Source organism: Microchirus variegatus (genome assembly GCF_963457635.1).
Source record: "Microchirus variegatus genome assembly, chromosome: 14".
Classification (NCBI taxonomy): domain Eukaryota; kingdom Metazoa; phylum Chordata; class Actinopteri; order Pleuronectiformes; family Soleidae; genus Microchirus; species Microchirus variegatus.
In genome coordinates, this window is record NC_139815.1 from 2,215,155 (window position 1) to 2,240,788 (window position 25,634).

A 25,634-nucleotide genomic window follows, 5' to 3' on the forward strand; every position below is an offset into this window, starting at 1 on the left:
TACAGTTTTAAAAGTCCAGTGTGTGAGAATTAGTGACATCTACTGGCCAAATTTCAGACTGCAGCAAATACCAAGGCCTTTCTATTTACAAGAGTCACTTAGTCAAAGACTATGACCGTAGCTCGATTAAACTGTGTATGTCAGGGGTGTCAAACTCATTTTCACAGAGGGCCACATCAGCATAACGGTTGCACTCAAAGGGCCAGATGTAACTAGACAGAATAAGGCTACGTTTACACTAGCACGGGTATTTTTAAAAACGGAGACTTCCCCCTGCGTTTGTGCCGTTCGTTTACACGCAATCTGCGATTTCGCCTCTGAAAACGATTCTATCTAAAAACTCTGGCAAAAGTGGAGATTTAGAAAAACTCTGTTTTCGCGTTTGTATGTAAATGGAGAAAAACAGAGTTTTAAGCAATCTACGATCCAAAAATGGGACCTTTTTACATTTGGTTATTGTCATTTTTACATGTTTGCATTTGCAAGTACAGCTACTATATTACGTAGAGGAGCAGAGACGTGTTAGGCCTCGGAGGTGAGCCAGACCGCTTCACCGTCAGCGTCGCCGGTTTTGTTTGGTGTCAAAATGCCGACGCAGATTTGTACTCTTTGACGACCGACACCGCCTCATAACACAAAAGACATACCGGTTTTTCTCCTTGAAGCACAAACATATACGTATTCGCCTTCCCTTCTTTCTTGAAACTGCCTTCCATCTGCATCAATCTTTCTCTTCCTGGATATTTTGGGATCATTTGTGGATATTTCAATCTCAATTTCATTAGTCGCATGATGCATATACAAAGTTACACTGCAATCTAGTGGTGGACAGAATCGCCCTGCATTGCGGGAAATGTAGTTTATGGTCAACACACGCATTAAAGCAGCATAGACCTTGCGGACCACATAAAATGATGTGGTGGGCCACATTTGGCCCCCGGGCCTTGAGTTTGACACATGTGGTGTATGTAAACATGTCCTTTCAAAATGGCGGTGACCATTAAACCAGGTCCTTGCCTAAAGAGTATAAAAAAGCAAATTGTTTTTTTTATTATGAAGCAATTATCCACCTATACAAACATACTTATGGGTACTGTATTCAATTTCTGCCTATAAAAGCTGCTAAAGTTGACACACTGGACCTTTAAATGAGGCAGCAGCAACAACAACAAGAGAAAACGGGGAGCTATAACCTTAAGTGTTCCCTCAGAATGTAAGATAATATGAACAGGGGCGAGGTTATAGCACCTCCCTGATCGGCACCGCAGCAGCACAGCACAGCACAGCACAGCCTGGAGGCAAGAGGCGGAAACATAAGAGAAATGGAAAAGGCTGAGCCCGTTCACCCACAGGGATTAGATTTTAAATAGATATCAGCTCATATATGGTTCCCTCTTTCTTCCTCTCGTCGGTAAGTGGGTGTAATTTGGAGTGCATAATGAAGGGAAAGAAGGAGCTATAGGTTAATCTCATTGACCTCCACACTCTGGGGATGGCGGGTTATAGTTAGGAGATATATACTCATCTCCCCAGCCAGCCAGCGCCGCCTGCCCTCAGAGAGGTAATGAAAGTTGTGAAAGTGACTGGGTGCACGAGGGGAGGAGGGCAACAGGGGGAGGGTTGGTAGGGGGGGGGGGGAGCGTGAAAACGAGACAGAGATAAAGACAAAAACATTTAAATAAAAGGAACGTGAACCTGCGGAAAGCGGGCCTCTGCTTTGTTCGCCTTATTAGGGAGTAAAAGATGGCATAAAGGACGTCTACACTAAAAACAGAATTTACATAATGACCTCACTGTATGTGACTGCAATTAGCAACAGTGTGAAACACATCTAACGTGATATAATGTGAGCGCGGCGGGCGCAATCCAACTTAATCTTTCACGACTTCTCTACTTAAATTTGCCTTTGGACACTAATAGAATTATTTCTTTAGTGGTGATACGGTTAAGTGCTCCCTTGGCACATCCCCTGCTCCGAGAACCAGGAGAAAATAGATTTCAGCCTCTTAACTGTCCCCGCTTCAATTCTACAATATCTAAGAGTATGTTCACGGCTTTATCTCGCTGTTGGACAGACTTTTCCTACAGGGAACTGAAGTTTGTAAACAGCTCTCTCTCCCACACCAAAGTCCATTGAGGAAAACAGCGATTTTTGCATCACAGCACACAGGATTTGTTGAGCCGTTGCTGCCTCCGTTAGTCAGTTCAAATGTGTTATTTTGTGACTTCGGTGTTTGAAATTCTTTATTTGGATTCAAATAGGTGACACAAACTGGCCACAAGAGGCAGCAGTAGACCAGCAGCTCCTGTGTTCCTGTGAGCTAAAAACGCTGATTTTCTTAATGGAGTTTGGTGCAGAGAAGTGATGTATGTATACATATATACATGTATATATGTGTGTGTATATATATATATATATATATATATATATATATATATATATATATATATATATATATAAATGGCACCTATTACTGTGATATGCACTTCATTTCCTTTCATTGTACTCAATGACAATAAAGTTGACTCTAATCAAATTAGAAAGTCATATTAAAGATGCAGTTTATATTCCAATAGAATGTGAAAGGGATATTATTGCTTAAAATCACATGACGGGACTTCATTCTCCAGTATATATAGTAAAATAAATAGATTTCTCAATTCATGCAATACAAGGATATGTTGGTGTGTTGTGTTTATCTGTGTTCATTTTATAATCATACATACGTCACTTGAACAAGTATTCAGGACTCTTTTTTTTCATGTTTTTCATACAACTCCCATCCTGTTTCCTGTCTCTGATTCACTTGATACATGAAGGGATTTTTAACCCGACTTTTTAAAATACATGCATTGTACTTTATAGATTTTTCTCAAGAATAACACACACTGTATAATAATAAATAACTGGCTCAAACATAGTTTGACTACTAATAGACAGTCCTAATAAAATGTTTTACTGTCACGTAACTTTATTTTCAACTAGATTAAATTCCCCTTTGTTACCCATTCTACACTAAATAATCTGCAATTTTTATTAATTTTTTATTTTTTTTGACCAATTCTGCCAATTCAAAACCCTACATTGACAAAAGCAGGGCCGACCTAAGCCTTTATGTGGCCCTAAGCTGAATTTGATTTCACCACCACCTCTAAGTAGCCAGTGCTTGACTATTAATGGTACAAATGGAACTCTATAAATTGTATTCATTATAAACCAGTGTTACTCCAGGTTTGTTTTACATTATTGGGCAGTAAAATCATAATAGTGTCTGAGTATTAATTTGTTCAAAGTGAAGCACTAAGTGCGTTGAAAGTGAACTTCTAATAAACAAATAAACCAAATGAATGACTTTGGATTAACTTCAAAAAAATCGATATATACATATATATATATATAAAGATAAAGATATCTAAATTGCATTAATAAGTAATACTAATAAAATCTGCAGAAACTATTAGGGGCCCCCTGGTGATCATGGGGCCCCAAGCAGCCGTTTAATTTGCTCAGACCCTCTGCTGACTTAGTTTCAATAGATGTGTTTCAGTGAAATGGAATAAAGTTCCAAAGTAAATTTATTGGACATACATTTTAGACACATATCAGTTTGTTTAAGCGCCTACATATTTTGCACGTCAGGATAAAAACAAACTAACAAAGTTTAATGATTTCTTTGTAGGTTTTATCAGAATTGTGGCAAAACATAGATCAGACCTCACGTCTTCAACCATTTCTACTGTTTCTTAATCACAGAGGCAACAAAATGCGGTGAAACTTTTTTTCCCAAACGGGAAAAGAAATAGAAGTGAATATGTTAACTAAAAGCAGAAACTTAGCATATAAAACACTGACGTGTGCTTTGGAATCGTTTGCACGGCTGTGGGGAGTTAAGTGGGTGAGATGCTGCGTGTAAAGAGGAGAAACTGCATGGACTAAATTATTTTATAGTGAAAGACTAATTACTCCATTTTATTCTGGCGCCAGCAGCTGCAAAGTGTGCGAAAGTGGCGCACATCCTGGTCACGTTATTAATTATTTATGACAGTTTGGCACAGTTCCAAAAGGTAAAAACTATGCACAACATTGCATTTGTTAATATTTATGGGTCGAGTCTCCTCAGCCTTTTACCGAGTCGTTGCATATACATCAACATGTCCTCTATACACTGCCACCGTACGCAGAAGTTTTCAGGATTCGGCGAACATTTATCAACCATTATGAGATTAATTCTTATGTAATTTGGTCCCGATATACATATAGTTTTCCATTCATAATTCCCTTAAAAACTTATGATCAATCATGTAAAATCTGCAGTTTTAGAGTTTTTAGCAGTGTAGTTTTGTGTGTTTTCAGCCCAGGTTTGAAACAAGGACACAGGATTTTAGCCAAATAACAAAAGGCTCATCTGATCAAATGTACACCTGCTTAAGTCTAAATGATCTTAAAACTATGTTGGAAACTGAAGTTTGTGTCACTCTGTAAAACCACTCACTCTCCAACACCAAAGTCCACAGAGAAAATCAGCAATTTTACATCACAGCACACAGCAGGTCTCAATCCACTGCTGCCTCCAATAAAAGTAAAAATGTGTTAATTTGTGACCTCAGTGCTTGAATTCATTTGTTCAGATTTACCTCAGTGACACACAGAAGAGCAGCAGCTCCCGTGTCCCCAAGAGCTAAAATCACTGATTTTCTCTGTAGGGTTTGGTGTGGGAGAGTGAGGGGTTTACAAACACATTATGCTTAAGATAATGTTGAGTAGAATACACAAAATATGTTTGTATTGTGTCAGCTTTTTATCCCTAAGCCCTAAAACTCAAAATACCATGTACACCTTAACCTTAACCTTTAACCTGGTAGTGTTTATGCACATGATTCACATCTTCCCTTGTGTTTCTGGTGTATGCAGTACGTGTGGCAGGGTTACAGCGCCGTACACAGGTACAGCATATAAACTAGTGTTCAGTGCATGTTGGTCCTGACGAGTCGTGCCGTGCCGTGCCGTGCCGTGCCGTGCCGTGCCGTGCCGTGCTGTGCCGGAACTGTGCAGGGGAAATTTGTCGCCCGATGAAGAACATCGAAGTATGGTTTCTCAAAGTCCTTCAGTGTTTCATTAGTTCTCAAATACAAAAACAACAACAGTGGATGAAAAGAGCGTGAGGTCACCCATCAGTCTGTATGTCTATTGCTCACTCAGGTCACTTGACAGGCTTTTGAATTTGACCAGTGACTTTCTATAGGACACCAGGGATGTGCAGTGTTGCACCAGATATATCACAAAACGAGCCACTTCTCAATACCTAAAGATTAATATAATGAATCATTATAATATAATATTAATTAATATAATGAAATAATAATACATTTTATTTAAACAATACTTATCTTTCACTAATGGGACAAAGTGTTTTTACCCTTTCACACAACCAAAGCTGTCAGAACAGTGTAATAATCCAGAATATCATGTTTGAGATCTCTGCTTTAACTGTCTAGTATTATGTGTTCCTCAAACAATGAATAAATTATGTGGGGCAAGTCTTTTTTTTTTTTTTTTTTTCCAAAGATACAGTAGATAAGAAAAATCCTCCACATACTGTAAAAGTGACAAAATAAAATAAAAAGTGCTGAGGTGCACAGTTGCCAGCCAGGTGCAGCGTCCTCCTGCCCTCACACTCCAAACCTTAATGTTATTTTTAATCTCGTAACTTTCAAGAGCTCGACTGCGATAACATCAGGGGTTAAAAGATTTGGATCTCGCGTTTCTGTGCCCTGGAGAGGAGTGTCCTTTTCAAAGAATATTACATTACCGGGGAAGATTTGGGTGTATATTACAAATGTCCTTAAGAAAATAAAGTCAATTCTTTGTCTTGTGTAGAGATTTAATGCCCTGGGTGCCTCCCTTCCTACGATATTCAGCTGCTGATGAATGTGAATGTGTACGTTAAGTGCGGCTCATAATGGCACGCGGCTATTTTACTGACATGCAATCTGATTGTGCGCGCACTCACAATTCTCTTTATGACACAAAGTGTGTGTGTGTGCGTGTATTTGTTACCTCTTTGGGCCGTTTTTCTGGCACAAACACTGACCTTGTCAGCTCCAGTTTAGTCCTCATGGAGACTGAAACCTGGTCCTAATGAGGCAGAAGCTCATATCTGAGGAGCTGGTTGAGTTTGGGGCTAAGATTTTAATCGTTAGGTTGAGGTAAGGCTTTGTTTTGACTGTTCAATTGAAGGGAAGTGAAAGGGAATACTTTAAGGGACTTCAATCTGTAAATGATGTGGATTTGTCTTTCTAATGTGTACAGAAATCACTCTCTGTCTCCTGCACCAAAGTGCAATGGGAAAATCAGTGTGTTTTTTTTAGTCCATAGAGACACTTGGAGCTGCTACTGCTGCCTCATGTGGTCACTTTGTGTCACTGAGTTAAATCAGAATAGAAGGATTTTAAAGACTAAAGTCACACTAAATAACACATTTGAGATCACTGATACAGTCAGCGGTGGATCAATAACTCCTGTGTGCTGTGATAAATTGGTGATTTTGTCTATGAAGTTTGGTGTGGGAGAGTGAGTGGTTTTACAAAGTGACAAAAACACTGTCTTAACAGTGAAATTAAGTCACAAACACAATTTTAAGATATAATAGACTCGGTGTAACTGTCCCCCGTTTTGGCATATCCCACATCCCAGTAGCAGTCCCAAGGTGTCCATCCACACTTTAAAGGTCCTGTGAGCATCAAACTGGTGATTAACAGTCACTGATAAGGATTCATTCATCATCATTTTTTATTATTGGTCATGGAAATGATTATATTCATAAAATAAAAGTCCTTGACCCTCGATCTAATGCACAGATCTGTGCCGCAGGTGCACCCATGGTAATTCGCCGTGGGAATAATAGACAACTCCTTATATGGAAATCCTGGCGTGTGTGTGTTTATAGGCCACATACTCAGGCTTTTTTGTTGTTATTTGTTTTTTTCGTCTTTTTATGTGTTGTTGGTTGTTGAGTCAAAGTTAAGATTCATTTTATATCACATTTTTAGAAGTTATATAAAGTAGCAATAATTCAATAATAATTAATTAGTCACAAAAATTGCGGTTTTTTGTTTTCTTTTTTCAAAGCGAACTTTGAACTGTGACGTATTTTCCAAATTTCGCAAATTAAATATGATTTTAAAAATTTTTTGTACCTTTTTGCTCAGGTGTGTTTGTATAGTTGCTGATTATTATTATTATTTTTTTTATCAGATTGCCTATAGGTTATGCTGAAAAAAGATATAAGATACTCTATATTACACATTCTTATACTCTCTGTATAAACTGTAGCTACGTTTAAATATAGTAATGGAAAAAAGCACCCAAAATGCTCTGAGGTCTAAAGGTTAAACTCAGTCCTATCCTGGTCCTAACTCTTTTATTTTATTTTTCTTTTACCCCTCATGTGTTTCACAAATCCTCAAACTCAAAATCCCGTCTCACTTTATTAGCTTAGTCTCCACCAAAACACATCACTCTGTGTCTCCACAGACACCAAAACAGGCCTCATCAGCATTGTGTGAACTTATTCGACACCATTTTTTTCTCACAATTTTACATAGATTTTTATTCCGTGAGCCTTTTGTTAAGTGGCTGTAATCAGTTTTTGTCCCAGTGTCCTCACATCTCCAGAAAACCAAGTGTGTGTGTGTGTGTGTGTGAGTCCTGGGTGGTTCACCTTTTGTCCCCGCGGTTCAGCAGATAACCCGCTGTGCTCCTCCTCTGTCTGACTCCGTAACTATATCTGTCCTTAACCTCTCGCAGAGACATGAATTAAAGGCTGGGCTGCGACTCCCACGACATAAAAAGCGAGGCATGCCTCACATAATCGTTTGGGACTGGGACAAACTTGGCCCCATTGATATGTACTACTGTGTATTTATTACGTCTACAGCAATATAAGGCAGGGCAGAGTGAGATATCAGCTTTCCCAGAGAGCTGAGAGGAGGAGAGAAGCAGAGAGAGAGAGTTTAAGATAAAGGATATTTAATATCCAGCGCACATCGGCAGAGGCCTAAGCCTCTAATAGCACTTGGGGTTTCTGAGCAGGTAATGCCTTCATCTTTGTCTAAACACACTTTTATGGACTTTAACTGTAATGATATAAAGAGAGAGGGGGTCACAGATAAATATAGCGTAATGGCTCAAAGCTGAAGATTAGCCATGTATCCTGTCTGGGGGATAATGCTTCAAGGCAGTTCCTCCAAAAGGTGTTATCTGCTGCTGACGAGAGACGGGAGAGGGAGGAGACACACACACACACACACACACACACACACACACACACACACACACACACACACACACACACACACACACACACACACACACACACACACACACGACCAGACACATAGATTCAATAATAACCCCCCTCTTCATTGCCGTCTACCTCTTTTCCCGCCTTTCTTTTTAACAGTGCTTTGCATTTTGTCACATTGCGTTAGAATCAGCGGCGGCGGCGGCGTTCGCTCTGTAATAATGAATGTACACGTACACGACTGCTGACAAATACCCCCCCCCCCCCTCCTCTTTCGCTTATTTTGTATCTAAATGTTAATGAGCATCCACGTGATGACGAGCCCACATCAGACAAACAGTCGACAGTCGAGAGCGACAGTGTTGTACGAGTACAGTTTGGAACTCGCGTCCAGGTTTGTGTTTCCACGTGAGGTTTATAGGCGACGCGACAACATCGCTACCACTGAAAATAGTTGAAAAAAGTACAGTTAAAAAGTGAAATGTGATAAGATCCAAAAACAACAACGATGCAGAAACACAAGCACCGTGTTCACGCTCGATGGTGGACGAGTTTTGCGTAACCGTGAATGCTGATATTTTGTGCTAGCTGTAGTTGAAACGTTTCCTGACTCTGAGTTGTTTATTTTTATTACAGATTAAAGACCAGGAGATGAGGCTCATGTGACTTACACCTGGTTTCCACTCGACACTACGACAGAACAGCAAGGTGCGTTAGCATAAAGGCTAGTTAGAAACTAGCTTGCCGGGTAAATTACTAAAATGTTGTGTTTCCACTGGCTTGAGTCTTGGCGTGGCACGGTTAACTTGTGTTTCCGCTAGCATAGTACCTGGTACCTGCTCTGGTGACGTACAAAGCGAGCTGAGGCGATACTATAAGTGACGTAGCCAGACTGCCGGCCACCGATTGGTCAGAGATCACAGGAAGAGACATCCGACACAAGATTCAAGCCAAACAGTGCCAAACTTTGGATCAGTTGAAAAGACTTAAAGGTGAAGTAAGTAGTTTATAGTGCCATCTAGAGGAGGAGCTGAAATTTACAACAAAGAACTGCTCCTCTGCTCACCCCCTCCCTTCCCTGAGCGCTACGGTATCCTCAGCCGGTCAAATAACCTTAACAATCCTTAAAAACTTGGGTTAATCTCCAACAATTTCCAGGGAAATGTCTAAAATCTCAATATTTAACGGAGGAGTCTGGTGTGTTTAGCAAAGTTTTCGCAGTTTCATGGAGCTGATGACTCCGCCCACGTTGAGTTGGTACTTTTTTTGTAGTGGAAAACCAACCTAAACTGTGCCGTGCTGTGGGGAGCTGGGACAATAGTGGAAAAGGGACAAAACTGTGGATATTGTTGATATATATGTGGATATTTGTTAGTCGCAGTGAATCAAACATCGTGGAATTTTTGAGGCGGCTCTTGACACAGTTGTGTAGTGTGTGTGCTGATTACCACTGCAAACACATGCTGTCAACAGCCAATGAATGGGTGGGACACAGAAAACTGCGTCTGAAGACAATAGCACGTAGTGGGAATACCAAACAGTCGCTCTTGCGAGTCTTTGATGTGTACAGTTGGCTGGTCTTCATTCGTTGTAACTGCTGAAACCAGTCAGTTAGTGTGAACGTACAGACATTAATACATAATAATGCACGTCTCTCATAAAACTGGCAACGTCCTAAGTCACTTGAGTTACCTAGAGGGCGCCCTAGAGCCAGACTTCACGTAGATTACTTATGTGGCAAGAGTTGCTCGTGTTGCCAAGGTGACTGTAATGTGATATCTGCCTTTGTTGGGCGAACGTTGGGTCGGACAAAATACTTCCTACTCCTTTTCAAATGTGCAAAATGGTGTTGTTGGAATGTTTGAAATAAACTTACTAATAAACTAACTTTGTCACACAAGAAAAACCCAACAACAACAGCCAAACGAGAAGCAACATTCAAACTCAAAAACACAGTCTGACAACTTTTGATGCTGTTCCATTCAAAGTGAATAAGAGGTGTTTTCTGTTGACGCCTCCATCACGTAGATAGATGTACTAACAATGTCTCTTTATCATTTTCGGTGGTGCTGCTCTGTAATGAACGTAACACACGTACAAAAGGCTCCGTTTGTCTCCATCTTTTGCGTAAGTAAAAATGGGCCAGTCATTTCAATACTCAACAAATCCCTTTAACTAGATAGACATGCACACTGGTTTACACCTGAAAACTACGGTGGCCCAGAGGTGGGCCACAAATGTGTGTTGTGGCTTTTGTATTTGTGTTGTGGCTTTTGCATTCGTGTTGTGGCGTTTGCATTCGCGTTGTGGCTTTTGTATTCGTGTTGTGGCTTTTGCATTCGTGTTGTGGCTTTTGTATTTGTCCTGACACCTCTGGGCCACCGTAGAAAACAAGTAGTTGAGGAGTTAATTTGCACTTTAAAGTACCAAACTGAACGATGGAAGTTGATGGAAACAGGGCTGCACAGAGCAAAAAGTGACGGACGAACTTTAAATGCTATTTAGCGAGCGTCGTTTTTCAGATGGAGATCAATCACACGAGGCCTCTTCATCCATTAAAGAGGAGGAACAATCAAACAGCAGCTCCACACTTGTGGAAAAGAATAGTGTTGTTGTCCTAATTATGCACTGGGGGTGATGCATTATTTACCAATGCAACATACATCAGCGTGGCTGGATATGAGTCAAATAATTTATGATGAGAGCCTTCTTCTTCTCCTCCCCTGTCTTCTCTTCCTCTCTCTCTCTCTTCCTCACTGTCCTCCCCTTAAATCAAACTTCAATAAAACGTGCCACCGCCCCCTTCTATTCATTTTGTATGAGGAACCGTGTGTGCCGCCCCCCCCAAAAGCACCTCGGCTCAGTTATTCACAAAATTCTCCCAGACGACACAGGGTCAAAACAACAAAACAGCGGCGAGGAAGAAGCAGCAGCAGCAGCAGCCTCTGAAACTCTATCGCTCACCTTGGAGCGACTGCAACACAGCGAGAGAGAAGGTTGGCAAGTGAAAGACAAGCCGCCAACACGGGGAGAGACCACCCTGTCAACATAAAGAGCATTCATTACAGCCCAGCAAAAACCCTAGATTTCCTGTTGGGGGTCCCAGCAGGATCTCCCTCATCTCCCCCCTCATCAGGGAGGCCAAATCTCTATTTCCTGCATTTTGTTTTCACTCTCTCTCTCTCTACCACCTGCCTTTTCTAGTCTAGTTTGAAAAGGCCAAAGCTGTGACCCGACCATGGACCCCGCCGGGTCCAAAGGACTTGATTAGATTTGTAAAACGCAAAAGCCAAAGCTGTATTTATTTTAGAGTCTGTAACGACATAACTCAAGGACAGAAACACGGACAAGTCTCAGGGTTTCCGCTGAACCCGGGTCATGGATCTATTAATGGTCCAGGGAGGTGAAAAAATTCAGATGAAATTGAGGATACAATTAAAACTACACTCAATTTACACTCATGGTGGCCATTTTAGACCACCATGTTTTTACAATAGCCCAGACGAGATAAATTAGGGACAACCAGCTTCAACATGACACTAAATTTAAGTCACAGTAAGTTTAAAGGTAAAGTTCAGGGGTTTTTGAAGTGTGGTGCAAGGACTAGGTGGAGAAATGGGTCCACGTTTTTACTGAAAACATGGCTGCAAGTGTTGTATTTTCTTAAAGGTCACATAGAGTGGTCCTGTTGCACATATATGTTAGATATGGAGGTCTACTTACATACATTAACTTGTTTTTATGGTCAAAAACCTCCTAGTTGCTGTAAATGAGCTGAAAGAAATCCTCTTTTCTGACGCTGTGCTGAGCCGCGATATTTCAGACATAAATCTCACCCCTAGAAGACAGAGTGTGTTGTGATTGGCCAGCCAGCGAAGAGCCCTCCGAACTGTCTTGTGATTGGCCAATACCCCCGGAAATGACATAATCAACACACCCGCTCTCAGAAGCGCAGCTCCCCCATCTGGAACGGTGGATGCACTGCAACTCTTTATCAAAACATTGTTTTAACAATGTTTAAAAACAGCTTCATCACGACTCCCCGCCGCAGTCCCTTTTATGACTTTGACCCGGAGTCAGACCCAGAGTCAGAAGACACTGTCGCTCGTGAAACACCTCCACAACGGACATTATTCTTCTTCTGACTTCAGAGTATAAACACATGGAGGTGGACAGTCGTGTCATGGTTGAGAAGACGGAACTCCTGTTGTACAAGTTATTTTGCTAAACAAAAGTATGTAATGTGTCTGTTTCCCGGTCGACTTGCTCTCACTGGTTATTTGGGGGTTCTGCTAACGCTCCCAATTAGTCGTAAATATCAAACATGTTTACTACTTATGATTTAAAAATGGGCAAGACTAAAATCAGAAGACACCCAGGACTGTCAGAAAAGGGACAATCGGGACTGAAATCTAGCCAATTATCCTCTCGTGTGGGGGCGGGGCTTAGCTGCGTTTGTACGTCTTAAACCTCAGTCGTAACTGTGGGTCAAGCTCCGTCTCGTGTGTAATTTAAAAAACTCGACACCTCACAGATTGAGTCGTTGCTCCCGGTGACTGAAGTTCACGTGTTAAAAAGATATCGGTTCCACATTAAGGAACAGCTGGAACACACCGCTGTGGGGGCGACGCATCCACGGAGGAGGTGGCGAACATCTGTGTTCATCCACAGATCACTTTATAATTCACATACAACACAGAAGTCGCCCTAGCGTTCCTCTGCAGCTGGGATTCAGACACAAAAAGAAAAGCAACATGCATGTGTGTGCGGTTTTAACGCAACGAGTGGCGGGTTCACGTGCATCTTCTTAGGGTATGTTTTGCACTTCTTCTTTGGCTCATGACAGATGCGGTAAAACATTTGTAAAGGATGAGAGCGTCCATCAGAGAAGAGCCGCGCTGGCTTAAAAGCACAAACAACAGTCCCCCTGTCCAGGGCAGTGAGAGGAGCAGTGAGATAACAAAATTTATATCATATTACGCACTGAAATGTGACCTCCTAATGATATCAGTGAAATTCAATCAAGTCCTTGACTTGAGTTTTACTTAAGGCAAACCAGTGTCCTTCCTGATATAAAAATTAGAAAGCTGAATACGCCGTTGTTGTTTTTTCTGTCTGTGAGGAATGATCTCGCCAAAGCAAACATCAGAAAGTATCTTGACATGCCGTCTAATGGGAGGATTGCATTAGCATCAGCTGCTAACAGCAGCAGCGGCAGCAACAATAATGTTTGTGTCTATAAAAGGAGCACCAATAATCAGAAGGGCTACGTCCTGTTATGAATTAGGGTTATGACTATAGTGCTGGGCAACGCATGACACGTTTCCATGACAACTGACCGGGAAAAGATGCGCGTGACGTCATGTTTACGTGCCACAGCCCTGGAGTCCAGGCACTCTTTACCAGTTAGCTCCATTCGCTGCGTTAGCTCCTTTAGCTCCTTTAGCTCCTTTAGCGCGCATACAGTTGAACTGGAGCGGTCTGTTTATTAAACAAAAAGAGCAGCGCTACAAATAACCAGCGCACCTGTGTACTGCGTATGTGTGCCTCTGTTTTTAAAGTTTAGCGTTTTTAGAGAGTCATTTTAACAATCGAGAGTCACGTAAACCAGGGCTGCCAACTTTTGAGAAAACCTTGGAGTGAGAACAATATATTTAAGATTAATTAAAGGTGCCATATGTAAGAATGTGGCCAAAAACAGTTACTACATTCAAATTCAAAATACCGAGATCTTTTAGGTTTCGTTTCGTTTCCATTTCCATTGTAGCTCAGACGTAACTGGCAACCCGTGGTTCCTCGGCAGCTGAGACTCTACTGACTGCAATGATTGGTAGACGGCGGTAGGGGGCGCCACATGCCAAAACATGATTTCAAAACATAAACATGATTTGCAGTCTGCAAAACATAATTTTTAATGCAAATATTTTGTCTGTACTGTTGTTGTTGGTGAGTTCAGTTTGTTATATGAACATTATTCCTGAGTCTCTGTGACATATTTGGAGGATTTTATGACCAGTTGCTTTAGATTTATTACATAATGCACCCTTAATGCTTTATACAATAAGATTTATGGATTATTAATGCTTAATACTCATAATGCTTTATACAATAATAATAATAGTCGATACGTCGAGACGATCCTATGACCTTCCCCACAAAATCAAACAACTAAACAACTAGACTACCATTGATAATGAAAGTTTCATGTGTCATTACCCGACTTGTACCAGAAACTCGATCCGTTCTGCACATGTGCTTGGCTGAATTCCTAGAACCATTGACGCTCGGACACCTCTCTTGCCGCTCAGTGTCCGAACTGTCTTGGCATCGCGGGTGCTAGCGGTTTCAAACCTTTCAGAGGATGGATGGTATTCGAACCATATGCTTATGCAATTCAGAATACAGCTTAGATCAGCCCCAGAAAATCAAGACGACCCGAGCTTCCATGAACCATGGATGTATTATACATCCATGCCACGAACGCATATGTTGCTAATGACTATACACTTCCTGGTTTTTAAATGATGCGTTCATGTCAAAAGTTTTTTACACCTTCACACAATATGACGTGCTATAACATACCACGCGAACAGACGAGTGAGAAAAAAACACAAATGCTTGATAAAGGGCAGAGAATCTAACCTCTAATTCAGAACCGTTTTTAATCGTGATGTGTACTTCAGCGTGAGAAATCAGAGGTGTGGCGTGAGAAGTCAATCAAATGAGAGTTGGCAGCTATGCGTAAACATGACGTCACCTGCATCTTTTTCCGGTCAGTTGTAACACGACTGACGTTAATGCGGTAATCGGTGTGTCCAGTACTCTGCAGGTAGAGATGGTGACAATGACTCAGGAGGTAACGTTAGCAGAAGTCCTGGTATAGATGGAGATGAACTCTGCCGTGAGACTGATTTACAGTCAATAAAAATATTGTTAAATATGTCTGAACTCTGTGTTTAATGAGTTGCGAAAAAAAAGTAAAAGCTCTGAATTTACCGGTCAATCTAGGTTCGGACCGTCACCTGTGGTCCAGACTATGGGTAATGACCAAAAGCATGAGATCACGAATGCAAGTGGCGAGAGAATAGATTTCGGACATTTGGGAGAGGCTTGAAGTCGATTCTGCTGAGGTGGTTTCGGGCATCTAGTCAGGACGCCTGCTGGACGCCTCCCCTGGGACATGTATCAGGGCAGAACCAGGACACATTGGAGAAATGATCTCTCTCTGCTGGCCTGGGAACATCTAGGTGTCCCACCGGGAGAGCTGGTTGAGGGGACTGGGGAGAGGAGAGTCTCTGCCTCGATGTTGAGACGACTCCACCCTCGTCAAGAAGTAGAAAACAACGGCGATGATGAGATTTGCCACGTTGGCGTGCGCGTTTGTAGGCCTGGATGTCGTCACAGCGACACAGGCTGTTCCATTTCCAGGATTTGTCGTCTCCTTTTGAATGTGGCTAACTGTGAAAGATACATTAGGTGGATCCTTCACATCCTACCAAACCTCAGAAAACTTAGCCTACCAAAAAAAGAATCGGTGACATAACAGGTAGCACCACACTTCCGTCGCGCCTGGACAGAGGAAATTTGAGAGAATCTCTTTTTGTCAGGTTTGTCAGGTGTCTTTTCATTTTAGTTTGACACTCTTTCACACCAATGACAAACTTGACGATTGCCGTAAGATACATTTCACTTAAGTTTCCCCTGAACTGCTGACAAGGAAGCTAAGTGGACTTCAGCATCGTGACTCTGATATGAAGTCATCTCTATACAAGCAGCTTCTTTGCTCACTTTGAGTGTTGTTTTCCAGCGGGGATCCACCTCTGCGAGGCACTACTGCTCGCCACTTTACCACCGGGGGAGGCCACAGGGTCAGTTTGTGCGAAAACTTTCTTCTAATCAGAGCGACGATAATCCAACATGCTGCGCTGACGGAATGACACACGGACTTAAACACAGTCACAGCAGTGGCCGTCAATAAGCAGTGCTGCTGTAAACACATTCATCTCTACACTGACGAGGAAACTACACAGGAAGAAGAAAGGGAAAAGTTGTCGTCGTAACAATTTTGCTCTGATCAAAGCGACTGTAGCTACAGGAGACGTGGATTAACAGCCATTTAATGATGAAGTAAAGTTTGTTTTGTGTTGCACCTTGTTTGGCGTTTGTTTGTCTTTCCCGTCCGGCTCTGAACAAGACATGCCAGCAAAAAGCTTTTTTCTTTCTTTATTTAAATATCCCTTTTTTTTTGTTGTTGTTGTTGCTGCAAACTCATGGGTATGTCTGACAGAAGGCACAGTGTTGCCTGTTGAAGCACATCATCTGCATCAATGGTGGGGAGAAGGGGAAAAAAAGGAAAAGAAAGGGAAAAATGGCAGGCAGATATAAATGAATATTCCTCACCTGTCGGCTCATGTTGACTCCACTTGTTTGGATTTCACAGTGGGGGAAAAAATACGGGCGAATATTTACTTTTAATTGAAAGGAAATTAAAGACGCATCCACATCCGCATGTGACAAAGGGAGATCACAGAGCTCGGGAGTGACGATAGCTTTTGTTTAAGATGGATTTCATAAAGAAAACCCCCCACTGATAATGATGAAAAAAAAAAATCTTGGACATTTCTCCAAATACAATTACCTCGGCATCACCTGATTCAATCAGATGCATTTGCATTCTGTTTGCATGCAGTGTTCCGTGAACCGGTAAACAAGGCAGGCAGAATAAATCTGATGTGTTTTCATGCTTAGGGTTGCTCGGCTTCTGTTTGCTACATTTTATTCCGAGTATTTGAATTTTTATGAATTGGTAAATAAAACGGCACAAGTGTACGCGGAACGGGTTTGTGCGGTTTTGTGCGTGGGTGTTTTTGAAGTTGGTGAGAGGTACACACTCGTGTGAAAAGTGTAAGCTGCTGTTTTCAGACAGATGTTGTTTGGCTGGAAAAGCCTGGCAGATTAATATTTGACTGTGTCTGATGTGTACTTAAGAATGTATCAAAGAAGATGCATCTTCCTGGGGACGGCGGGCTGATGTTGCAGCTGGCGCGGCGACAAAAAGCATAAGGACAGACTTGGCACCAGTCAATCATATGTTCACGATGATTACACCCAGGTCGTGTTCGCTCGTAATCCCTGACCTTCTTTCTCCCTGGACGCTGGCAACTTAAAGCTGCAGTTTGTAACTTTTGATGATTAGTTTATTATTATTCTAAATTGGTTTGATCTTTGTGAGCAGAAATCATGTAAAAAAATGTGTTTGCTGCCACCTTCAGCAGAAAATAGTAAAGTGATACATACAAACACTGCTAGCCAGGGTACGTGAGATTGGGAATCTGAGATTAGGGAGTTCAGGAACTCTCAATGACCTCGGAAATTGCGAGTTCCAACTACAGCTGGAACGCACCAGAAACACTGCTATACTGAGACACGCAGAAGGAGTTAGGAAGGAGACTTAAACACGAATGGAACTCATTTGACTATAGTTAAAATCCAGTCTAATCCAACTTTATTTATAAAGCACTTAAAAAACAACAACAGCTGAAACAAAATGCTGTACATCAGTGATAAATAAATAAATAAAACAAATAAAACATACAAACGTGTGACCCAATAGACCTAAGAATAAAGAATAAAACTACTACAATAAAATACTGTAGAAAATATGAAAACAAATAAACAGGTCATACATTAAAACTATTAAAAAGATAAAAACCAAAGTCTCATACTGGGTCGAAAGCCAAAGAGTAAAAGATGTGTGTTAAAAGTAAAATGTAACTTGTGTACAACAATGACACAGTTTTAAATCACACTCTATCCGATGTTATGTGTTTATTATAAACCGTACACGCACTCATGTGAGAAAAGTTATATAAAAATGTTTGTGTTTTTGCTGCAGTAAATAGATATTACATGGTCTGAGGTAACTTAATCAGGTGAACATGCAGCGGTGGCTCTCGACAGTCGTGTCCCACCTTGTTCCAAAACACAGCTGCACGTCTGCGGCAGCTGCAGCACACGTGTGTCGCACTCGTCTGTTTTCTCTCCGCTGTATTATTAATCCTCCATTGGCTTTTTATTGAGAACATATTCCAGAAACATGCAGTGTCTCATCTCAAAACATGTAATCATAAATAAAGTCAATGCAGACGCACTGTAACTGTAAAGGAGGTCAAGCTGCAGCAAAGAACAATATGTGGTTTGTTTTTTATTTTTGTCTCAGGCAGGACTTAGCACAACAATCAAACTTGATACTTTGTGAAAAAATTTGCTAAAAGAAAAAAAATTCTAATTCATATTTAACGCTTTCACCAATATAGGGCACCGCTGTCAATAACCGGTGACATCATGGTCTATTGTTTTGTTTTTCAGCTTCTTCATTTTTGTATCCTTTGGTTTGTAGCTACATGATAGCAGCCAGGAGCTAATGTAGCTGCTAAAATCGGGACCGTACCTATGTTCCCCGGGTCCTATGTTCCCCACTTTCTATGTGATAGGGGAACATAGGACCCTTTCTCTTACCCTAACCCTAACCCTACCCTTTTTCAAAAAAAAGGGTCCTATGTTCCCCTATCACATAGAAAGTGGGGAACATAGGACCTTTTTTGGGAAAACGGGGAACATAGGACCCGGGCAACATAGGTACAACCCCCTAAAATCAACCAGCTAGCGTAGTTGCAAGAATCAACCAGCTGCTAAAATCAATTAGCAACTGTAGCTGCCAAAGTCAAACAGCTGCCAAAAATCAACAAGTTACTTTAGCTGCTGAAATCAAGTTTTAGCTGCTAGAGTCAACCAGCCGCTAAAAATCAACTAGCTACTTTAGTTACGAAAGCTACGTAGCTGCTAACGCCAAACAATGACTTCACGATATTTTTGAGTAGTGGCTGCTAACCAATGCTAACCACTGTGGCTAGGTACTCACTATCAGTAAACTTAGCCACATTCATAAACAGGAAATGGTTATCTCTGTTTTTTTATTAGTTTGTCAATGGTAAAAAGCAGCTTCTTGACTGCACCAGATTTAGCTGTTAGATAATTTACATTCTCTGGTCCCTGGGCAGGAAATTGGTCAAAACATCAACAGAAAAAAAGACAGATGAAGTGTTTACGTTTTGGCATGACTGTTATTACTGGTTATGTTAGCTTTGGTTAGCATGGAGTCTTTTCTTGTGATCAAACCGGCTCAATCTCTTTGCGTTACTCATGTGATTCTCGTAACTTACACTATTAATTTGTTATTTCTCCTGGTGCAACAAACAACTATAAACACAAATTTATGAAATGTATGTTGACTGGTGTAACCATTATGATATTTGATGAAATCTATGTGGGTGTGTGCCATTACATTTACATTACAGTCTAGTTTGTTTCTAGTTTTCTGAGTGCATCAATATGAACTCCATTAAAGGGCAAGTGCTAAGCATTTCCTCATTTCTACCACATAAAACGAGAGCAGCAGTTTAAATACTGTCACATTTAAACGTGCACGTCTGTGGAAATGTAAATACGCATATATAAAAAAAATGACACGTGATCCTGACGACCGGGTCGTATTTGACTTGTACCTCTTCTACTTGTTTAATGTTACGTCTACTGAGACTCAATTATACAGTGGATTGAGTTTAGCCGAGGCGGCTGATGTCTTAGTTACGACACAGTGTTAGCTCAGACACTCGGCACATATCAAACAATGGACCTGCTGAGAAATGCTGCTGACGCAGATACACGGCATTACCAAATACACGAGGACAATAATGTATGGAATCATCCATAATGTGAAAGGTAGAGAGATTAGAGACAGTGTTCCGGGCGTAATTACAGACACGTCTATTTAAACTGGAAATATCCGAGAGTGTAAAACGGCAAAATTGAGTCAATTAAGTAATATACAGTTTAAAAAATGCATTGTTTTAAGAGCATCATTTATTCACGAGTTAATGTATAATTTAGATCATGTACCTGTCAAGTGTTTTATGTTGTTTTTATAAATCCCTTTTTAATTTGAACTATTGATTAATGGATTCATGTTTTATAGCAAATCCCTCCTTTTAAATGATGAAATAATGAAAATGCTGTGTAATGTAGTCACACATTAAGAAAGGTAGAGTGGGTGGGATTTTGTTGTTATTGATGAATGATTTTATAAGAAGCACAACGTAAATCAAGTAATCTGAGATGGAACAACACTATTTTTGTAACACCTGAAGATGTAACCTATAAACACACCCCCAGGATGTCCATATAAGGAGTTGGGAATTATTCCCACACTATATTTACCACTATAACTATAGCTACAGTAGCTGCTAAATCAACAAGCTACTGTAGCTGCTAAAATGAACCAGTGACGAAAGTCAACCAGCTGCTAAAATCAACAAGCTACTGTAGCTGCTTAAGTCAACCAGCTGCTAAAATCAACTACTGTAGCTACTAAAACCAGCTAGCTGCTAAAATCAACAAGCTACTGTAGCTGCTTAAGTCAACCACCTGCTAAAATCAACTAGCTACTGTAGCTATTATTATTATTCGTTACATTTCTAGAGAGCTTTTCTCGACACCCATTATTAATTAACACATTTGCACTGGTGGTGGTAAACTACGTGTAGCCACAGCTGCTCTGGAGCAGACTGACGGAAGCGTGGCTGCCAATGTGCGCCAAACGGCCCCTCCGACCACCACCATCAGTCATACATACATTCGTCCATTGCATGTTTTTTCGAACTGTGGGAGGAAGCCGAAGAACTCGGAGAAAACCCACGCAAACATGGGGAGAACATGCAAACTCCTTGCAGAAAGGCTCGAAGTCGTTCCAACCGGGGTTTGAACCTTCTTGCTGCAAAGGTGAGGGTGCTAACCACTACACCAACCGTGGGCCCTGTGGACTGCTAAAATCAACTAGCTGCTTAAATCAACTAGCTACTAAAGCCACTAAAATCAACTAGCTGCTAAGATCAACTAGCAACTGTAGTTGTGAATATCAATCAGCTGCTACATAGCGGTGCAAGAGTGCACCTCTAAGAGTTAATAGTTTGCCTCCGACAGCCGGGTTTGCACCAGTTTAAGACCTTTGCTCTGAAATGCTTAATGGGGTCAAAAAACAAGGTTTCATGAATGGTCCCTTTACCCCCTTGTGTAACGCCCCTGTTTTTTTTTTAACATATCGTTGTACTCCCGGGTGATTCCTGCCTGTTTAATTTGTTTTTAACTCGATCTCCTCTTTCCTTTCCTTTCAAGATCGAGTCCCCAGGCGACGAGACATCGCAGGCCCTCAGTTTGAAACCCTTCAGCTTCAGAGCAAAGTGGAAACAAAGAGGCAGAGTCAGTGTCTGCACACACGGAACAACTGTTTCTGTTGTGTCGTCGGTAAAAGCATGTCGTCCACAAAGGACTGTTTAAAGTCCAAAATGAATAGTGTCTTTGAGCGGTTCCTTTTTAAAATTGTATCGTGTCGTTCCTCGCACACACACTTACAAATAAGCTGGTATCATTTTTTTTCCATTTTAAATGCACATAATGTTACAACAAGGGCTTAAATACAGTTTGTGTAAATGCGACGGGGGAAAGAGGAGAGGGGAACAATTGACGGTTTACCACTGAGCTGTAGAGCAACAGCTAAGGAGACTATTTACCCTTAATTGATATGGCCTTTTCTTACCATGAAAAGAACAATTATTTCTAGCACCACACTCTCCTTATGTGCACAGTAAGCTATCAACACAAAGTGTGCTGAGTGAAATGAACAGGGCTCACCATCAGCCCGCTTTAAAAAAAAAAAAGAAGAAAGAAACAGAATAAATCCAGAGCCTTTTCCATCTTTTGTTCTTTTTCCCCCTCCTCTTATCCTCTCTTGCTATAAAAGTGACAGAAAAATAGCTAAGAGATGATAAAAAATATGGCAGTGTAATACCAATTTAATATATCAATGGTATTTATAAGGCATTAAAGTCAATGACACATGGCGAGTAACGGCATAAAACAAAGAGTCCTTGTTAAAGTGGATGCATACCACTTTGATGGCGCACTGCATAATTTTGCTGGAAAGCATCCTCATGAAAGTCATCAGAGGCGGTTGGCACCGCGTGTGTGCAGAGACGCTTTTTTATTGATCTTGCAGATCTCACTCTGTTCCGTCCACAGTTAGACTGCGTCAAGTCAGGACAGCAGAAAGTAGCACTGTGACTTCACACTGACTCACAATTAAGGCGAGGGTTCAGGGTTTTTTGAAGTGTGGCTGCACCGACGCAGAGCCAAGAACAACCAAAAACACAGTTTGAGGTGCGTCGAACAAGCAGGTGAGTGAAAAAAACAAAACAGATTTTAAACCATTTAATAGAAGGTTCACCTAATAAAATAAGTTCTGCTGCTTTATCTCACTGTTAGACATCCTGTTCCTGACTGGAAACAGAAATGTGGGGAACCACTCACTCTCCCACACCAAATTCCATAGAGAAAATCGTCAATTTTAGCTCATGGGGGACACAAGAGTTGTTGAACCCCTGCTGCCTCCATCAGTAAGTTCACAATATATTCTGTGTGACTTCTGTGTTTGAAATCCTTTAATCAGGTTTTTCACGTGAAGAAAACTGACCACACGAGGCAGCAGAAGACCAGCAGCTCCTCTTTCCCCGTGAGCTAAAATTTGACGATTTTCTCCATGCACTTTGGTGTGGGAGCGACTGAAGAATATAAAACTTCAGCTTCAAAGAAGAAAAGGCTGTCCAACAGTGAGATACAGGCACAAATGTCTGATTAAATAACTGTAGACTAGAAGTGATTTATGTTTATTGGCTAAACTCTGTTTTTCCTTGTGTCACTGCACCAGACACACAAGAAACCCAGACACTCTCTCCCCCAAACACATCCATGACTGCACCGACCTCCCCACACTCAAAACCATCATTATTAACTATCACTTTAATATAAGTGCTGCTTCTGTTCTGAAGAGAGCCTCACTGATACGTATTATTGAGGGCACATAATACGGGCAACATAAGGACCAGTTGTAATGACAGAATCAAAGATGAGAAACATAAAAGTTGCCTGTTTTGTCGTGTTTTTAAGAGTGGAAGAAGTTACAGCAAATACTAACAGTACTTTTATTTTGAAATAGTCACAGGAAAGGGCATTTATCAGACAGGATTCTTCTCACACCAACAAAGAAAGTAACATTTTAACTTTTAAAATGTTCATACAAATGGCTAGAATGTTGACTATTTCTTAAATCTTCTTTATTTGTGGAGCTTTAATTGCTTCATTGTTGCCCACTCCTGATTCACAGCTTGGAAAATTCATCATTCTGTTCGTGTTTTAAACTTCAGAGGGAGCATTTCTTTGACATCTTAATGATTTTGTGACAGATTCTTAATAACACTCAACACTTCTTTTTTTTTCCCGTTGGTAGTATGTGGTGTCAGACAGGCCACAGTGCTGCGATACTTTCTCACGGCATCTGGTGAAAAGAGAAATTGTAACAGGACTGAGGACAGTGTGACTAAGACGCTGTGTTTCACTAATTAGTGTCTCTTAGGAGAAGGTATTGGTATTTTCAATGGTTTAATAATACCAAAGTGTCAATAAGCATCTGGACAAACGGCCCTGCTGTCCATGTTTATGTTGTGTTTATTCTCTAAACTGTCCTGTATTATGTAACATTTTCTGTGAGTGAATCATCCACTAAATGATGACTGTGACAGCTGAATCCACAGCCACACAATGGGTATGAGTCTGCTCGTACACATTTTCATAAACGCACATTATGTTAAGTTTATTTTGCAGTCACAAATTAAGAAGTACAACTGCAGTATTCATTTAAACATACATATATATATGTATAATTAGTTCTACTTTTGACACTACACAGCTCTCTAAATGACGCATGCGTTCCTCCTTTGTCAGGTGAGTTAGTCTTTGTATTTTGTTGGTATTTTTTTGAGTAGTGTTTTGTTAAGTTGATCCCAGATTTGAACAAATCTGAACTTTTGAGACTTTTTGGATAATAAAACACATCCTGTGTTCCTTTGACTGCCCGGTCCACAACAATGACAAAAATGTGCTAATGCTCAAAATTTTAGGTGATTTTTGATCTAATTTATTAATTAAATCACAATGATATGTTATGCTAACAAAGATTTAACTTTAAGCATCAGGTGACTTTTTTTCAACGTGTTTTGTTTACTCTCCATGTCAGACTAGAGTTTAAATTTGAGCAAATCTTGCTGAATTTAGGAAAAATATGGATGCATTTTATTATATGTGGAAAAGCAGTTGCAAGTAAACAAGGCTACACTACCAATGTAAATTTTACATGATTCAGGCTGATGTTACGGCTGCTAATTATGTTTTGGAGTTTATTGGTGTACACAGAGAAGCTTGCCCTCTAGTGGTGAGGTAAGAAGCACACTGTTCCTCGTCTCTCATAGCTTTCCACCACCTAATGTTCCATCCAAGCATCCTTAGCACTAAAAATGATAGCGTATATAATCCTAATGATACGATTTGTGTCACTCAGTGTGCCAACAACAACTGAGCTAACAGAGATTCATGACGTTGCGTTGCTTCGTTTACTCTCCAGCCATCATGGCGGACTAGCGCTTAACTGTTGGCTCATTTTGCTAAATTTAGGGAAAATATAGAGTAACATTATCATACGGGGAAGGTTGTTGCGGGTAAACAAAGCGACTCTACCAAACCCATGGAAAATGTACAAACACAGGCATATAACATGAGTAGGTGCAGTGTTTTTTAACGTTTAACTGACACGGATAGTACTACTGAAGCTAGCTGTCGTTTAGCTGCTGTTAGCATCACGCTTGACAGCTTCAGGAAACATGACTCAGGGCAAAAATATTATAAATATTTTGCATCTTTAACACCAGAAAATTGTTAGATAATTAGATTAGATAAGTAGTATCAATATCAGTATTGATAAATGATAGATTTATGTCACTCAGTGATCACAGCTGATCAGCAGCGTGAATTTGTTTTTCTGGCTGATGAATGAATGAAGCAGCTCCGGCTTTTAAATCTCTGCTTCTTTTCTACATCCAGTAAACAGTTTTTTTTTGGTTTTTTTATATTAATTTGTAAGTGTAAGTGATGTTAGAAACCTTGAACATGCAGAATAAGACATAATCCCCCCCTTCACACACACACACACACACACACACACACACACACACACACACACACACACACACACACACACGCTCTCATTAATCCCTCCTGCCTGGACTCACAGCAGATATTAGTCTGGGGTTTGAGGATATGTTGCCATCATCAAATATACATGTCTCCATTCCTTTTGTTCTTTTCGAGAAAATTTGATTTTATGATTTT